The following is a 16,793-nucleotide window of genomic DNA, read 5'->3' on the forward strand; positions in this document are numbered from 1 at the left end:
GAAAACTAACTCAAAGTGACATAGACAAAAAATGGGCTGAATTGGTTCATCTGACAGAAATGGCTGAAGTCGTTCTAACTTTAGGCATGACTGGACCCAGGGGCTCAATCAAAGTGTATCACAAGCCAGTGTATCTCCATATACCTCTTCTCTTCCACTGACTCTTCCCTTTTGGTGTCAGATTTACCACCAGAAGGTTCAGGCTTACATCCTAACCTCTCAGTAGCCACAAAGAAAAGAAAAAAAAAAAGCATAATAGAAAAATGAACCATTTCCCAACAGTTCCAACAAAAGTCCCAGAACTGAGTCTCACTGACGTGCTTTGGGTCACCTACCCCTCTCCACAGCAATCTCTTAGCCACAGGGAGAAAAGCCCTGACTGGCAGGTGTGGGCCTGAGATGGTATGGAAGGTGATTAGGCAGCTCCTCCATCACCACAGGAGCTGAGAAAGGGGAGACGCATAACCCCAGAGGAAAAGGATGTTGGCAGGCCAAATAAAACGATGCCCATGTCATCTGCACGTGCTCTTCTTCCTCAGGTGTACATTAGAAGGGCCCCCTCACTTCCATGGACCCCTTTCAGAACCTTGCACTTAATTTTTTAATTCATTTTAAAAATTCTTTTTCCCAAAGGGGGTCCCTAAACGTATATACACTTCAGACAAAAATTCTGGAGATACCCTGTAAGGGAGTCATCCAGAATCCCCTTCTCTTACCGCCAGTTAGGCACCAAGATGTTGTCAATTGCTTACTTACATTCCCTTCTCTTCATTCCCAATAGCCTGAAGTTGAGGTTCTTACCATCTCTAGTCAGGGAATGGCATCCTGCCCACAGGCTTCCTCTCCCAGATTTATCTTCAAACCTGATGCCTTTCAGCATGGATTTCCTCAAAAAAAAAAAAAAAAAAGAATATTACTAGGAATTCCCTGGCGGTCCAGTGGTTAGGACTCCATGCTCTCACTGCCAAGGGCCCGGGTTCAATCCCTGGTGGGGGAACTAAGATCCCGCAAGCCGTGCAGCACGGCCAAAAAAATAAAAATTAAAAAAATGATAATAATAGAATATTACTATATGATCCAGCAATTCCACTTCTGTGTATATACACAGAAGACTTGAAAGCAGGACCTTGAAGAGATATTTGTACACCCAAGTTCACAGCAGCATTATTCACAATAGTTAAGAGGTGAAAGCAACCCAAGTGTCTATCAATGGATGAATGGAAAAGCAAAATGTGATATATACATACAATAGAATATCATTCAGCTTAAAAAAAATAAAAAGAAATTCTGACACATGCTACAACATGGACAAACCTTGAGGACATTATGCTAAATGAAATAAGTCAGTCACTAAAGGAAAAATACCGTATGATTCCACTTATATCAGGTACCTAGAGTAGTCAAATTCACAGAGACAGAAAGTAGGATGGTGGTTGCCACGGGCTGGGGGGAGGGAGAAATGAGTTCTTGTTTAATGGGTACAGAGTTTCAGTTTTACAAGATGAAGAGTTCTGTGGATGAATGGTGTGATGGTAGCACAACAATGTGAATATACTTAATGCTACTGAACAGTATACTTAAAAATGAATAAAATGTATGTTATGTGTACTTCACCATGATTAAAAAATCCCTGATGCCTTAATCACTTTTCTAAATACACTATGATCATAGTATCCACCCTACTTAAAAGTCTAGTGGCTCTTCATTTGGCCACAGGGCCAAGCCCCAAGCTCTTCCGCTCATAGGGTTGTTGTAATGAGGATTTCAAGAAATCATGTGTGCAAGTGCTTAACTATATGGCAGTGCCTGGCACAGAGCAGTCACTCAATAATTGGGTGTTATCACCATTATCATCACCACAGTATTATCTGGCCTCTCCATACTTTTCCAGCCTGAATAGTCCATGCTGTTTCACGGTTAGGTGCCTCTACATAACCTGATTTTTTTCTGCTTCTATTGTTTAACATCTATCCTTCAAAATCCAACTCAAATATCACCTTTCCCCAGAAGCGTTCCTTGTATCACAAACCTCCTGTAGATTTATTCCCTTTCCTGTGTGTCCTTTCTAAATATTTTGTAAATATTCCTATTGTTGCTCCTGACACAGTGTATTTAATTTACTTGTTTACATGCCAACCATCTTCCTAGACTGTGAGTAGATTTAGGGCAGAAAACTGTGTATTGTTGATTGCAGCATCTTATATTGAGGCTGGCATATACTCGATGGTCAAGATGCTTACTCAGTGAAAGACTACAACAAGCATTTTCTTACAAATCTTATCCCATTGAATCCTCACGACAAGAATTTTAGAGATATATTATTGTCCTCAGTTTTTTTCAGATGGAAGAAGCAGAGGCTCAGAGAGGTTAGTGACTTGTTCAAGGTTGCACAGCAGTGATATTAGAACCAGAATTTAGGGTTTTCTTCTGCTTCTGAACCCCATGTTTTTCTTACCACACTACACTACATCATTATAATCCATAGTTTCCTCAGGGAGGGAGTGTAAAGAAAACAGAAAAGTGAGAGCTAAACTCTGGGATTGCTCAGATTTGGAGGGGAAAAAAGAGATGGAGCAAGTGAAACAACGAAGAAGTGCAAAAAAGTCACTAAAATGAACCCAGAAAACAAGGTAGAAGAGAGTTTTAAGGGCAAAGGTGAGTAACAATATATAAAATAAGTGAAGACAAGAAAAAACATTTTATTTTTCACTATGGTCCTTCTTGATGAGAAGCCCCAAGACCACGGTAGAAATCAAATAACTGGGTAAGACAGGGAAGGGTTCGTAAAGAAACGGAGGCAGCAGGAGTAGAAAACCCATCTCTCGTGGGAAGAAGCAAAGAAGTGTAGCACTCCTTAATAAGAAGGCAGGTGGGGGACTTCTCTGGTGGTGCAGTGGTTAAGAATCCGCCTGCCAATGCAGGGGACACTGGTTCGAGCCCTGGTCCGGGAAGAAATGCAGACCCAACGTAGCCAAAAATAAATTAATTAGTTAATTTTAAAAAAAAGAAGGCAGGTGGGCTGAGAGAAGCAGAGCAAAGAATCCCTAGGCTTACAATGGAAGGGGCCCGGGAGAGCTGGACAGATTGACTGGCCATGGACCACAGGGGCCAGCCAGGAGCTGAGGGAGTAAGTGCTTCCTCTGGAGGTCCGGAGGGGAGGGCTGCCCCCCTCTCCCTATCCCCCACCTCCTGCCTCGGTCTCCCTTTCTCTCTCTCCTTCCTCTCTTCACTCCCATATTCATTCACTCCTCATTCATTTTCTCCCCGTGTCTCCTCTGCCCTTCTCTCTCCTTTGGCCTTTATTCTTGCCTTACTCCTGCTTGAAGCCACTGCTAAATCCCAGTCATTTTATCTATTGGCATTCAGGATCAAAGAAATTGCTGTTGAGGTTTGGTGTTCAAAATCAAACCAATCTTTCAACAGCTGCCAGAACTTGGCAGTCTGGGGAAAGAGTTTAGGAAAAGCGGTGAGGTCCCAATCAGGGATTCATAACCTTCGCAAGACTGTTATGCAAGTGATTTTTGTGCATGTGCTCAGGGACATTTTTCTGGGAGAGGATCCTACTGCTTTCGTTGATTCTCAAAGGGAAAGAGGATCATAAAGTTTCAAAGTCTCATTGCCTTTCACCTTCATCAAATACAGTTGCTTCTTTTGAGCTTCTTTACAATAATTGTGTTCTTGATTTTGATAAGGATGTAGTTAAAAGCTTCTGTTTGCAACAAGTAGGGTTAACATCAAGAATCGCAGCTAAGCAACAGTTGTGAAGTGCAAAATGACTCACATTCCAATCTTTGTTGCTTATCGGAAAGCTTAGATAATTTAAGATGGTATCAAAATACTAATGCAGTTTAATTCCTCCGTAAACTTGTTCACTCAGAAATGCAAAGACCAGAGCTCCCTATTGAAATGCAATTCCTTTTCACTCTTTGAGGAAGCAGGAATCATCTTCTCAATGGTCTAAATTTCAGCACACAGCTATTCTAACAACGGAGAGAATTTCCACAGAAAGTTGCTTAGCACCTGTTTCTTGAAATAAACATGTTTACCTTTGGCAATGAAGACATTTGGAAAAGAGGCATTTTGTTCAATAGTATTAAAAACATTAATATAGTAAACTAAACTAACTGGTTTTTCTTTTACTTCTCATTACATTATAAACTCCAGGAGGGCAGGAACCAATCTGTTCAACATTGTATCTCCCACACTTTATACACAGTAGCTATTCAATAAATATCTAATAAATGAATGAAAAATAAGCTGATAACAGAATGTATTTTATAGAATGCATTTTTGAAGGCATGCCATTTGATCAACCCTTCCTTCACTCCTTTCATTAGCTATTTGTTGAGTGCCCATCCTGTACTGGGGGCTCTTCTAGGCCCAGGAAATACAATGGTAAATGAGACAGTTAAGATCCTTCTTTTTATTTATGTATTTATGTATTTAGGCCGTGCCGTGCGGCCTGCGGGATCTTAGTTCCCCAATCAGGAATCAAACCCGTGCCCCCTGCATTGGAAGCGTGATGTCTTAACCACTGGGCAGACGGGGAAGTCCCAATGGAAAAAGAATTTGAAAAAGAATAGAAAAAAAAAATTTTAAGTAAAATTTTTAGAAATTTATAAAATAAAAATCACCCCAAAACCTGCTCAAAAAAAAAAAATCCTTCTTTAGGAGCTTTCAATCTCCTGGGGGTGGGACACAGACCTTAATCAAGCAAATACAATAGGGACGATGATTTCTTGCAGTCATGAAGACAGCAAATCGATATTGTGCTAGAGAGTCTGTGTGCAGCTTCAGAGAGGGTGGCCAGGGAGCAGGTGATATTTAAGTGGAGATCTGAATGGCAAGATGGGCTGGAGGATTCAAGAAACACAGAGAAGTGGCTGGAGGTCTGGACAAGAGGGAGAAGGATGACGTGGGAGAGGTAGGCAGAGGCCAAATCAAGCAAGGTATTGAAGGCTGTGAGGAATTTGGCCTTAAAAGAGTAACAGTGGTGATCTGAGGTCCTGAAAAATTCTTTTGTGCTTGTTTTCTGAATTAAAGAAAGATTAAAATAAGCCCAGAGAAGTGAACTATTGAGGTGACTTAAAAATAGAAATTCTTGAGTGAGTTATCTGATACCTCATCCAAAAAATGAAATTTTTAAGTAGGTGGGCCCATTTCCCAGCCATTCTAGATAAATAACCACCTATTACATTATAATGCTTGTTCAAGTAAAATCCTTACTACTTAGGGGAGAATGTAGTCAACATAACAGGAAAACATTTTTCCACTCTTTTTTGTGTGTTTAGAATCGGCTACTCTACTAGTTTCCATTTCTTTCTCCAGTTTTGCATTTTAAAATGCTTGGATCATGATCACAGATTTTAAAAATATTTTGACCTCACCCAGTCTTTGTTTCAAAAAGTTTTCAAAGAAACTGCTTTGTAAAGTGATGGAAGCACTCTTTACTTTCAGCCTGAAGCAGGTATAGGTATGATTTACAGGCATTACAGGCATACCTCGAAGATAGTGTGGGTTCAGTTCCAGACCACCACAGTAAAGCAAATGTTGCAATAAAGCAAGTCACACAATTCTTCTTTATATACTTCACTTCTTTCCCAGTGCATATAAAAGTCACGTTTACACTGCACTGTAGTCTATGAAGTGTGCGACAGCATTATGTCTAAAAACACATTGTATACACCTTAATTTAAAAATTGTTTAGGGCTTCCCTGGTGGCGCAGTGGTTGAGAATCTGCCTGCCAATGCAGGGGACACGGGTTCGAGCCCTGGTCTGGGAAGATCCCACATGCCGCGGAGCAACTGGGCCCGTGAGCCACAACTACTGAGCCTGCACGTCTGGAGCCTGTGCCCCACAACGAGAGGCCGCGATAGTGAGAGGCCCTCGCACCGCGATGAAGAGTGGCCCCCGCTCGCTGCAACTGGAGAAAGCCCTCGCACAGAAACGAAGACCCAACACAGCCATAAATAAATAAATAAATTTATTAAAAAAAAAAATTCATTTGTTAAAAAAAAAAAAAAAATTGTTTATTGCTGAAAAATGCTGACCATCATCTGAGGCTTCAGCGAACCGTAATCTTTTTGCTGGTGGAGGATGCTGTCTCGATGTTGATGGCAGCTGACTGATCAGGGTGGTGACTGCTGAACATTGAAGTGGCTGTGACAGTTCCTTAACATAAAGCAATGCAGTTCGCCACACAGATGGACTCTTCCTTTCATGAACGGTTTCTCTGTAGCAGGCAGTGCTGTTTAACAGCATTTTACCCACAGTAGAACTTTTAAAGTTGGAGTCAGTCCTCTCAAACCCTGCTGCTGCTTTCTCCACTCAGTTTACACGATGTTCTAAATCTTTTGCTGTCATTTCCACAATCTTCACAGCATCTTCACCAGGAGTAGATTCCATCTCAAAAAATTAATGTCTTTGCTCATCCATAAGAAGCAACTCCTTATCCATTCAAGTTTTATCTTGAGATTACATCAATTCAGTCACATCTTCAGGCCCTACTTCTAATTCTAGTTCTCTTGCTATTCCCACCACAACTGCAGTTACTTCCTCCACTGAAGTCTTGAACCTCTCAAAGGCATCCATGAGGGTTGGAATCAGCTTCTCCCAAATTCCTGTGAGTGTTGATATTTTCACCTCTTCCCGTGAATCACAATGGTCTTGATGGCATCTAGAATGGTGAATCCTCTCCAGAAGGTGTTCAATTTACTTTGCCCAGATCCAGCAGAGGAATCCCTATCGATGGCAGCTATGGACTTATGAAATGTATTTCTTAAATAATAAGACTTGAAAGTTGAAATTACTCCTTGATCTGTGGGCTGCAGAATGAATGCTGTGTTAGCAGGCTTGAAAACAACGTTAATCTCATTTTACATCTCCATCAGAGCTCTTGGTGACCAGGTGCATTGTCAATGAGCAGTAACATTTCGAAAGTAATCTTTTTTTCTGGGCAGTAGCTCTCAACAGTGGGCTTAAAATATTCAGTAAACCATGTTGTAAACAGATGTGCTGTCATCCAGGCGTTGTTGTTCCATTTATAGAGCACAGGCAGAGTCGATTTAGCCTAATTCTTAAGGGCCCTAGGATTTTTGGATTGGTAAATGAGCACTGGTTTCAACTTAAAGTCACCAGCTGCATTAGCCCCTAACAGAGTCAGCCTGCCTTTGAAGCTCTGAAGCCAGGCATTGAAAATCTGTTGTTTAGTGTAGCACCTTCATTAATGATCTTAGCTAGATCTTCTGGATAACTTGCCGCAGCTTCGACGTCAGCACTTGCTGGTTCATCTTGTACTTTTAAGTTATTGGATATGGCTTCTTTCCTTAAACCTCTGCTAGCTTTAAGCTTTTCTTCTGCAGCTTCTCGCCTCTCTCAGCCTTCACAGAACTGAAGAGAGTTAAGGTCTGCTCTGGATTAGTCTCTGGCTTAAGGGAACGTCATGGGTGGTCTGATCTTCTATCCAGACCCCTAAAACTTTCTATGTATCAGCAGTAAGCCTGTTTCGCTTTCTTATCATTTGTGTGTTCACTGGAGTAGCACTTTTAATTTTCTTCAAGAACTTTTCCTTTGCCTTCACAACTTGCCTAACTGGCACAAGAGGCCTAGTTTTCAGCCGTTCTCTGTTTTCAACATGCCTTCCTCACTAAGCTTAATTATTTCCAGCTTTTGATTTAAAGTCTCACATCTTTAAGAAAGATGTGAGCCTCTTCCTTTCACTTGAACACTTAGAGGCCATTGCAGGGTTATTAATTGGCCTAATTTCAATATTGCTGTGTTTCAGGGAATAGGGAGGCCCAAGGAAAGGGAGAGTGATGGAGAGTGGCTGGTCAGTGGAACTGTCAGAACACATACAACATTTATCAGTTAAGTTCACCACCTTACATGGGTGTCTTATGTTATACAGTTACAATAGTAACATCAAGAATCACCATCATAAATATAATAATAACGAAATAGTTTGAAATATTGGGAGAATTACCCAAATGGGACACAGATACATGAAGTGAGCAAATGCTGTTGGAAACATGGTGCCATAGACTTACTCGATGCAGGGTTGCCACCAACCATCAATTTATATAAAATGCAGGATCTTCAAAGCACAATAAATGAAGTGCAATAAAACAATGCATTCTTGTATTCCAAATCCAAAAACAAAAATCAATTTCAGCTGTTGCAATTTGCCTTTGAATTATTTGGTTTTACTACTGTCCTGCCAGAAGTTATACAAGAAAAAAAGGATATTTTTCCTCCTATGGTTTCATGAGATTTAAATGATCATATACTATTATTTTTAAGCATATGTTCCCAAGGTGAAATTGGACTTACTTCATTAAAAACTACCCCTCAGTTATTTATCTTACACTACATTTATTCACATACTCTTATCTTTGCATATGAGTTAAACCACCATTAGTCATTATCACACAATTAGCGTTGATAATGATCACCCTTTTCTTTTTTAACATCTTTATTGGAGTATAATTGCTTTACAATGGTGTGTTAGTTTCTGCTTTATAACAAAGTGAATCAGCTATACATATACATATATCCCCATATCTCCTCCCTCTTGCTTCTCCCTCCCACCCTCCCTATCCCATCCCTCTAGGCGGTCACAAAGCACCCAGCTGATCTCCCTGTGCTATGCGGCTGCTTCCCACTAGCTAGCTATTTTACATTTGGTAGTGTATATATGTCCATGCCACTCTCTCACTTCGTCCCAGCCTACCCTTCCCCCTCCCCGTGTCCTCAAGTCCATTCTCTACGTCTGCATCTTTATTCCTGTCCTGCCCCTAGGTTCTTCAGAACCTTTTTTTTTTTTTTTATTCCATATATATGTGTTGGCATATGTTATTTTTCTCTTTCTGACTTACTTCACTCTGTATGACAGACTCTAGGTCCATCCACCTCACTACAAATAACTCCATTTCGTTTCTTTTTATGGCCGAGTAATATTCCATTGTATATATGTGCCACATCTTCTTTATCCATTCATCTGTCGATGGACACTTGGTTGCTTCCATGTCCTGGCTATTGTAAATAGAGCTGCAATGAACATTGTGGTACATGACTCTTTGAATTATGGTTTTCTCTGGCTATATGCCCAGTAGTGGGATTGCTGGGTCGTATGGTAGTTCTATTTTTTGTTTTTTAAGGAACCTCCATACTGTTCTCCATAGTGGCTGTATCAATTTACATTCCCACCAACAGTGCAAGAGTCTTCCCTTTTCTCCACACCCTCTCCAGCATTTATTGTTTGTAGATTTTTTGATGATGGCCATTCTGACTGGTGTGAGGTGATACCTCACTGTAGTTTTGATTTGCATTTCTCTAATGATTAGTGATGGTGAGCATTCTTTCGATCACCCTTCTTTAATGCAAGTGTAGGGGAGGAAAAAACTTTTCCGCTACCCTCTTAGGTTTGGTCACTGATGACTGCAAATTAAACTGGCAAAAGACATTAACAGGAGAAAAGATTTACTATGCACACACATGGGAGCTTCACAGAAAAGAAGTGAAAACCCAAAGAAGTGGTTAGGCTTGAGAGCTTATATATCATTTGAACATAGGGCCATGAATATGGAAGAGTAACATGACAAAAGTAAAGAGGTTCTGGCTTCTAGTGGCATAAAACTGGGGGAAGGTAAATATATAGGGGAAATGAATGCAGATAAGGGTGATTTTAGTAAGGTTTGCTATGCAAACTCCAGTGATAAGAGTCTCTTGTGATTAAGGGTCTCTTCCTAGTATAGGAGAGGGAAGGGGCGGTGACACCTTCACAAAGGGAAATTTATGCCCTGATTTTAGTCAGAAAAGTGGAAGGCAGCAGGTTCCTCCTGTGTCTGTTGTTTCTTAATTGCCTTCACTTCAAAATAATCCTCATGCCAAAGCAACATATTGTGGGGAGGGCACATTCTGATCTTCTTCACATGTTATCCCCATCTTTCTATTACATCTTACATCCATGGGATGGGGTCATGTTTTATCCCTAGTTGAGTTCTGAGTGCAAAGCAGGTGTCCACTTCTTATTTATGAGTTAAAATTGCAGTATAGTCAATTATAATGCATACACCTCAATTTAAAAATGCAGTGTTACCTCCTGAAGACTACTGAGTTATTTATATAACCATCCAGAAGAGTGATTAATATATAACTTATCAGCTCCTTCAGATGTAAGCCAAAAATACTGTTCTAATCAGCATCAATCCACAAAGGATAAGTGAAGGTTGGCAAACGGTGCTCTTAAAATGCACACATCTTTTCATCCAGTTCATTTATTCACTCAACAAATATCTGTTGGGTGGTTACTGTGTGCCAGGTTCTGTTTTAGACTCTAGAGAGACAGCAGTGAGCAAGACACAGTACATACCTTCCAAGTCATGGCTTTCCCTGCTTGGGTTTTACTATTTGAACTGATTCATGAAAAGTCAAGATGTTTGTTTTTATATCTTTGATTTAACCAAAAACACACATGCCTCAAGATAGCAGCACACCCAGTCTTGTCCTACTCTTGTGGGACTCACCTATGCTTCCAGGATGAATGCACACGTCTTTGAGTTTACAAAGCCCTCCTCACGTGGAATGTCTCACTGATAACTACTGGGGTGGGAGGGGGACACTCTCTGAGCCTCATACATTTCACCTTCACATTCTTTGTTCTAGGCAATGACTTGCTTTTAGTTATTTAGTAAAACAGCTGTGTCCAGAAAGCCTTTTTCCATGTCAGCTTCTGCTTTACCTGCTCTCTCTCTCTCTCTCACTAAGCTCACTAGTCATTTTCTTCAGGAAGCCTCCCTGGCTCCTCCTAATTCGGTTAAGTACCTCCTCTGGGCTCCTATGACTTTTAGTTTTTAACGTCTGTCATAGAAATTATTGCATATCATAATTGTCTAGCCTCTCTTTTCACTAGACTGTGTGCTCCTTTAATTTAGAGATTAATTCTTCTACATCTTTGATGACCATATTAAAAGAAAGAAAAAAAAGGGACTTCCCTGGTGGTCCAGTGGTTAAGACTCCACACTCCCAATGCAGGGGGGCCTGGGTTCGATCCCTGGTCAGGGAACTAGATCCCGCATGTAGCAACTAAAGATCCTGCACACTGCAACGAAGATCCCGCATACCACAACTAAAGACCCGGTGCAGCCAAATAAATAAGTAAATAAATATTTTTTTAAGAAGAGAGAGAGAGAAAAAGAAAGAAGAAAGGCAACATGTGGGGCGAAACTGATAAGAATTCCCCTCAGAGCCCATTTTTCTGGAGTCAGACCCACTTGGTCCAAAGCCAGCATCAATAATTCTTAGTTGTGAAACTTTGGGCGAGTTACTTAACTCAGCTGGGTCTCTTGCTCTCAGCGCTAAGCAGGGGCTTAATAAGCATTTGCTTAATGAAAGAATAATAATGATCGTTACAGGCTTAATAATGACAGCTAACATCCATAGCACTTACTTTGTGCCAGGCACTGTTCTGAGCACTTTCCCCATATTATTACCTCCCTTAGTCCTCATATAATGCTGTGAGGTGGGTGCTACTGTATTCCTTCTACAGATGAAAGTGAAGAAACTGTGGCCCAGAGAGGGTGACCTGCCAGCTTACTCAGGGGGGCTCCAGAGTCCGTTCCCTTAACTATTACGCCCTGCTGCTGCGTGCTGGCTGCTGGCTGTGAGGGAGAATAGGGGACGAGAGAAGATGACGAATACAAAGAACCCCCTGCCTCATTCTTCCTTACTGGTATCTCATTCCCCGGGGGCGACACACCCATATACCCAAAGTGCTGCTCTCCACTCTGGCATCCTTTCCTTTCATCCCAAACTCTCACCTGCCTACCAAACACACCTCACAGTTACTCTGTCTGGTTTGAGGGTCTAGCAGGAGAACACAGCTCCTAGAATACCCTTCACTGAAGAGTCTTTCTTCTCTACTTGGGATCTTCCTCCTCCTTGGCAGAACCAGCAGCTTTAGAAGATCCATGTGGGAGGATGGGTCCACAGGAGACCTCATTAATTGGGAGAGAGATGTTGGTTCCCTTTCCAATTTCTGAGCTTTCCTTCTCACTCACTAATCCACTTAATGCGTATGCTTTACGTTTACATATTACACATTATTTATTTCTAAAACAATACATATATGCCTCTAGGAATGGTTAGTCTCAGTACAGAAGCCTGGGTCAATAAAGTAGATGGGCGTCTCTGAGGACCCCTGAAATCCGTCCCACCCATGGGGTGAGCCCAGCAGCTAGGCTTGTATCCTTCAACTCTCCCCTCTCAGTTTAGCTGACTAGAAAACCAAGATGCGACAATCAATTCTCTTGCTTGGGTGTTTGATCCCTGGTTGGTCATTTCAACTTAGGTCTTATAAATTTAGAAGATATGAGGTGGTCATTTTCCATTTTATACGTAGAAAAGCGGAGAAAGCAGGTTTATTCGTTAGGTTCCAGGCTCCAGCTTCTTTCATAAAGACCAAAATAACACCAGCTTAAACAAGATAGAAGCATGTTTCTCTTTCCTAAAAGTGTCTGAACCTAGGCTGTCCAAGGCTAACCTGATGACTCCACGGAGTTGGACACCCAGGCTCCTTCTACCTCGTGTCTCTGCCACTTTCTCCTGGCAGTTTCCATCTCCAGGTCGAAGACATAGCTTCAGCTCTGCCATCTTCAGCCACACCTAGGCAGTGACAAGGGAAAATAAGGAGAGGAGCTCACGCCTTTCTATGTAAGAGCATAACCTGGAAGTTGTACACGTACGTCACTCCTGTCTGTATCGCACTTGGCCAGAGCCTGGTCAGCAGCTGCAATTAGCGGCAAGGGAGGCGTGGACGCATAGCCTTTGGCTGGTAGCTTTGTGTCCAGCTAAAACGCTCTTCCCATGGAAGGGGAGGAGTGATCTCGCAGGTACAACAAGCAGTCTCAGCTGGTTTCAAGCTCACACAGCTGGTCAGCATGGAGTTACCGCGAAATAGAAACTCAGAGAAAAAGAGGCAGCGAGAGACTTGAGACCTACAAGGAGAGCCACACTGGTTCCTGTTGGCACTCAGTCCTCGGTTTCAGGCTCTTAGTGAGACCCAGCAGCTTTCTTTCTCTCACTTACAATAAAGGCTTGGTTTTGCATAAGCCAGCCCAAGGGTGCCTTCTGTTCTCTGACACCAAAAAGCCTTGTCTTAGACAGTCAACCTGATTATATGCTCCATGAATGCAACATTTTACTTTCTTACTCCTGACTCAGCGTTTCCACAGCTCCCGTGCTCAGTAGACAAACATTGATTTGACTTAATGTATTGCTTCCTTTCGCAACTGGATGTATTGACTGTCTGTCTCCATCATTTTTGCCAGTTACAGACTGTAGGCTTCCAAATTACTTCAAAGAACAGAAAGGGTGGGCCTCCAGAGGGGATCGGGAATGTTTCAATTTGAGGCTTGAAGTGGAAAATACTAACAGCTTTGGCACAGGCCTTTCCCTGAAATCTGTCACCACTCAGAGGGAGGTGCCGTCATCAGTGGCAATAATGCAACAGCAGTGTTCACCCACCGTTATGCAAACTGGGAGGACCAGGAGGGCTTGGCCCCCTCGTGTGAACGGACAAACGATTGTAGATATGTGAGTTAAATACAAACTGATCCAGCTCACCCTCAAATTGAAAATACTCCAGCCCAGTCTTGGAGAAGAGTCTTTTATGAAACTTTTTTTTCAGTGTTCTAAATTTAACCAGCTGGAAAGAGCACCATGCTATTAAATTTTTTTTTTTTAAATGAAGGATTTGCTTTTTTAATGGGAAAGCTGCTGTCATCAAAAGGATGGAAAACAATACTCCTGACTAACTCATTTGATACAAAGCCCAGCACAACAACATACCCAAATACATGGTTTGATGATCATCTTCAAGAGAAAATAAAGCAAGGGGTTTTGAGAGACTTGCCTAACCAGGGCCAGTAAGCTGCATTCCGTGGTATCATAATGAAAACAGCAGGACTGAAGTTAAACTAAAGAATTTTACATGTCTGTCTGGCACATAGAAGGTATTCAATCAATTCTTGTTGAATGAATACATTTCAAAACTGATGCTGAAGCAGTTAGTCTAGAAATATCTATAACACGATACATTTACATTTATCTCTTAAAACACAGGACTTGTGAGTGAATATCAAAATTAATTTATACTGACAATGAAATCAAGTCCATTGGGGGTAAATTGTGTGAAGGCAGCAGGAGGACTTTTAAAGTGTGATGATTTAAAAATTATCAATTACAGCACTGCCATGTCCTGCCTTCCTCTACACATTGCAGTTAACTTTTACAGCGCTGAAAGATTCCTAATATCATCTTTACAATTTTACAGAGGGGTTATTGAGGACAGAATGCTGCTTGGCAGCATTTTTATCCTTTACTCTTTCAAGAACATGTTTTCAAGTCCTACGTTTCTGAGTCTTTTTATGAAAATGATATGTTCATTTATTGACGTTAAGTTAGATAATGCTCTGGTACCAGTATTTTCCAAAAAAAATATTTTCCCTTCAGAGGCAACTAGTTTAGCACTGTATCTGGAGGTCTCTAAGACCACTCCCAAGTTTGATGATTCATGAGAGGGACTCACAGGACTCAGCAGCCCGTCCTCCTCACAGCTCTGATTTATTACAGTGAAAGGACACAAAGCACAGTCAGCAAAGGGAAGAGCAGGTAGGCGAAGTCTGGGGAAAGCCAGGCACAAGCATCTATGGGTCCTCTCCCAGTGGAGTCCCAAAGGACACACTTGGTTCTTTGATTAAGCAAAGAATTCTGCATGTGAGAGAGACGCCAACCAGATCTCCTTGGAGACTCAGTGCCCAAGGTTTTTGATTGTGCACGCAGGCAGCCTCTGCCTGGCACAAGCCCAAATTCCAGACTCTCAGAAGGAAAGCGGGGGTTGAGCATAAACCACGTTGTGTGTATAAACAGTTTGGACACAGCGAACCGGTCTTATCAGTTAAGGGTGGGAACCTTCTTAAAATCTATGTTCCCAGACACTAGCCAAGGGCCAACCTTGCAAGCAGACCTCTCCTTGTATAGCAGTTTAGGCCTGTGTATTGGTTTCACATGATTTCAAACCCACTTTTTTTTTTTGATCTAAGACTGAAGTTGTTTTGATCCAAGAGTGAAGTTGTTTACATTGAGGAAGCTGTGTCCTGATGTCATAAACATCTATTGTCGTCTCTAAGCGCTCAGTAGCTCAGCTGTTGGCAGGCACTGCTGGGGGCCTATGGATAAGAACGCGTGAGGAGCCACTCTGGCTAGGGGACATTTCAGGCTTAAACACCAAGAGTTGGTGAGGACTTACCAAGACCATTCGGTCTGGGCAAGGCTACCCTTTGCTGATCTAAATAGCTCTCTGAAGACCCTGGGGCACTAGCCCCTGCCTCGGCAAGGTGACTCTTTGCCAGCAGTGGTGAAAACTGTGCAGCAGCCTCGTGAAGGGGAGCATCTTGCCCGCCAACACCAATGCTTTCATCCCTAGCAACAAGGGACTTCCGCTTCTCTAGCAGCTGGAAGTCAGCTCTTGGTTGGCTAAGCTGACTATTCTGAACCAGCTCGTGCAAAGGCACACCTCAGCTAAATTTGGACTTTATTCCTTTCAACTCCCCCTTACCTGGAACAATACTGTAATTAATCCATCATTGGTTTGGACTATGTTATTTTTTTACTGGCTTATTAAGAGACTTATCCTGTATGCTATTGGCTTGTGAAATTATTATAATTCCCACAGTGAACCTATGTTAAATAAATTATTGGCAAACACATTCTCAGTCTCTGAGCATAATTTGTCTGAAAATAAAAGAGCCTGCTATGTTAACTCTTTTCTGCACAAATGTCATCAGAAGAACATCAATAAGCATGATAATGACATTAATAAGTTTGAAGTTTTTTCCCCTAAGTTGATGTCTAGTTCCTCTCTTTGATCATTATGTAATTAACATTTATGGAGTCCTTATCACATACTAGGCACATGGTTTAAGTCATTTAATTTTTACAGTAAACCTAAAAAGCAGGTCATGTTTTTGTCCCCATTGTACAGATGAAAACATTTATATCCAGTGCAGTTAAGTAACTTGCCCAGTCTTACAACTAAAAACTGGTAGTACTAGGATTGGCCAGGAAGGTCTGACTCTAGAACATGTGCTCTGGGGGGAGTTCTTAAAAATTTCACTGTACCCCTTTTATATCTTCTCTTTCTTCCTTTTAATGTGGTCATTGAAAAACCTATACACATATACACACACACACACACATCTATATCTCTCCATGTTGTGCTAGTAGATCACAAGGACAACCAAGAACAGAACCTGGTGTGGGCCGGCCTTTAAAGACATACTTAAATGAATAAATGATTAACCTTAACAACTGAACATCTAGTGTTTATGAAATTCATCCTTAAAAATAACATCATGTTGATTCTTGAAACTCAGCAGAAGGAGCCCAAGGCAAGAAAGCTGGGCCAGCCACACACATAAGTACTTTCCTTACCTGTCCATTTGGACCTTTTGTGAATTGCTGTGTATTTTTCAAAGTTTAGAAGACTTAAATCTTGTGCAATAATGCACATATTTATCATCACTTTTTGAGTTTTTCCAACGTGTAGAGCACAGGATTTCTGCTTTTTTTCCCTAAAAAACAAGAGCCATGAGCAATGGAAAGTGTTTTGGAGGCCTGCCTATCCACTGTTCACAGATTCCTCTGGAGCTCAACTTCCGCCCAGGTGAGGCCAGAACACTGTTGTTATACAGCACAATTTGATTTGTGAGAAAGTTACGTTGGGAACCCAAGTGCC

General features: G+C 41.6%; 1 long non-coding RNA gene across 1 annotated transcript; it reads right to left on the reverse strand.

Annotated features, from left to right (window-relative positions):
* Positions 1–613: 613 nt before the first annotated feature.
* On the reverse strand, positions 614–16,573 carry LOC118891893. The gene is made up of 3 exons (XR_005019199.1): positions 16,490–16,573; positions 12,540–12,661; positions 614–887 (listed from the first exon to the last, which is right to left on the reverse strand). It is a non-coding gene; the product is annotated as an uncharacterized LOC118891893 (long non-coding RNA).
* Between the last annotated feature and the right edge of the window lie 220 nt (positions 16,574–16,793).

This window comes from Balaenoptera musculus, chromosome 1, assembly GCF_009873245.2.
Source record: "Balaenoptera musculus isolate JJ_BM4_2016_0621 chromosome 1, mBalMus1.pri.v3, whole genome shotgun sequence".
NCBI lineage: Eukaryota > Metazoa > Chordata > Mammalia > Artiodactyla > Balaenopteridae > Balaenoptera > Balaenoptera musculus.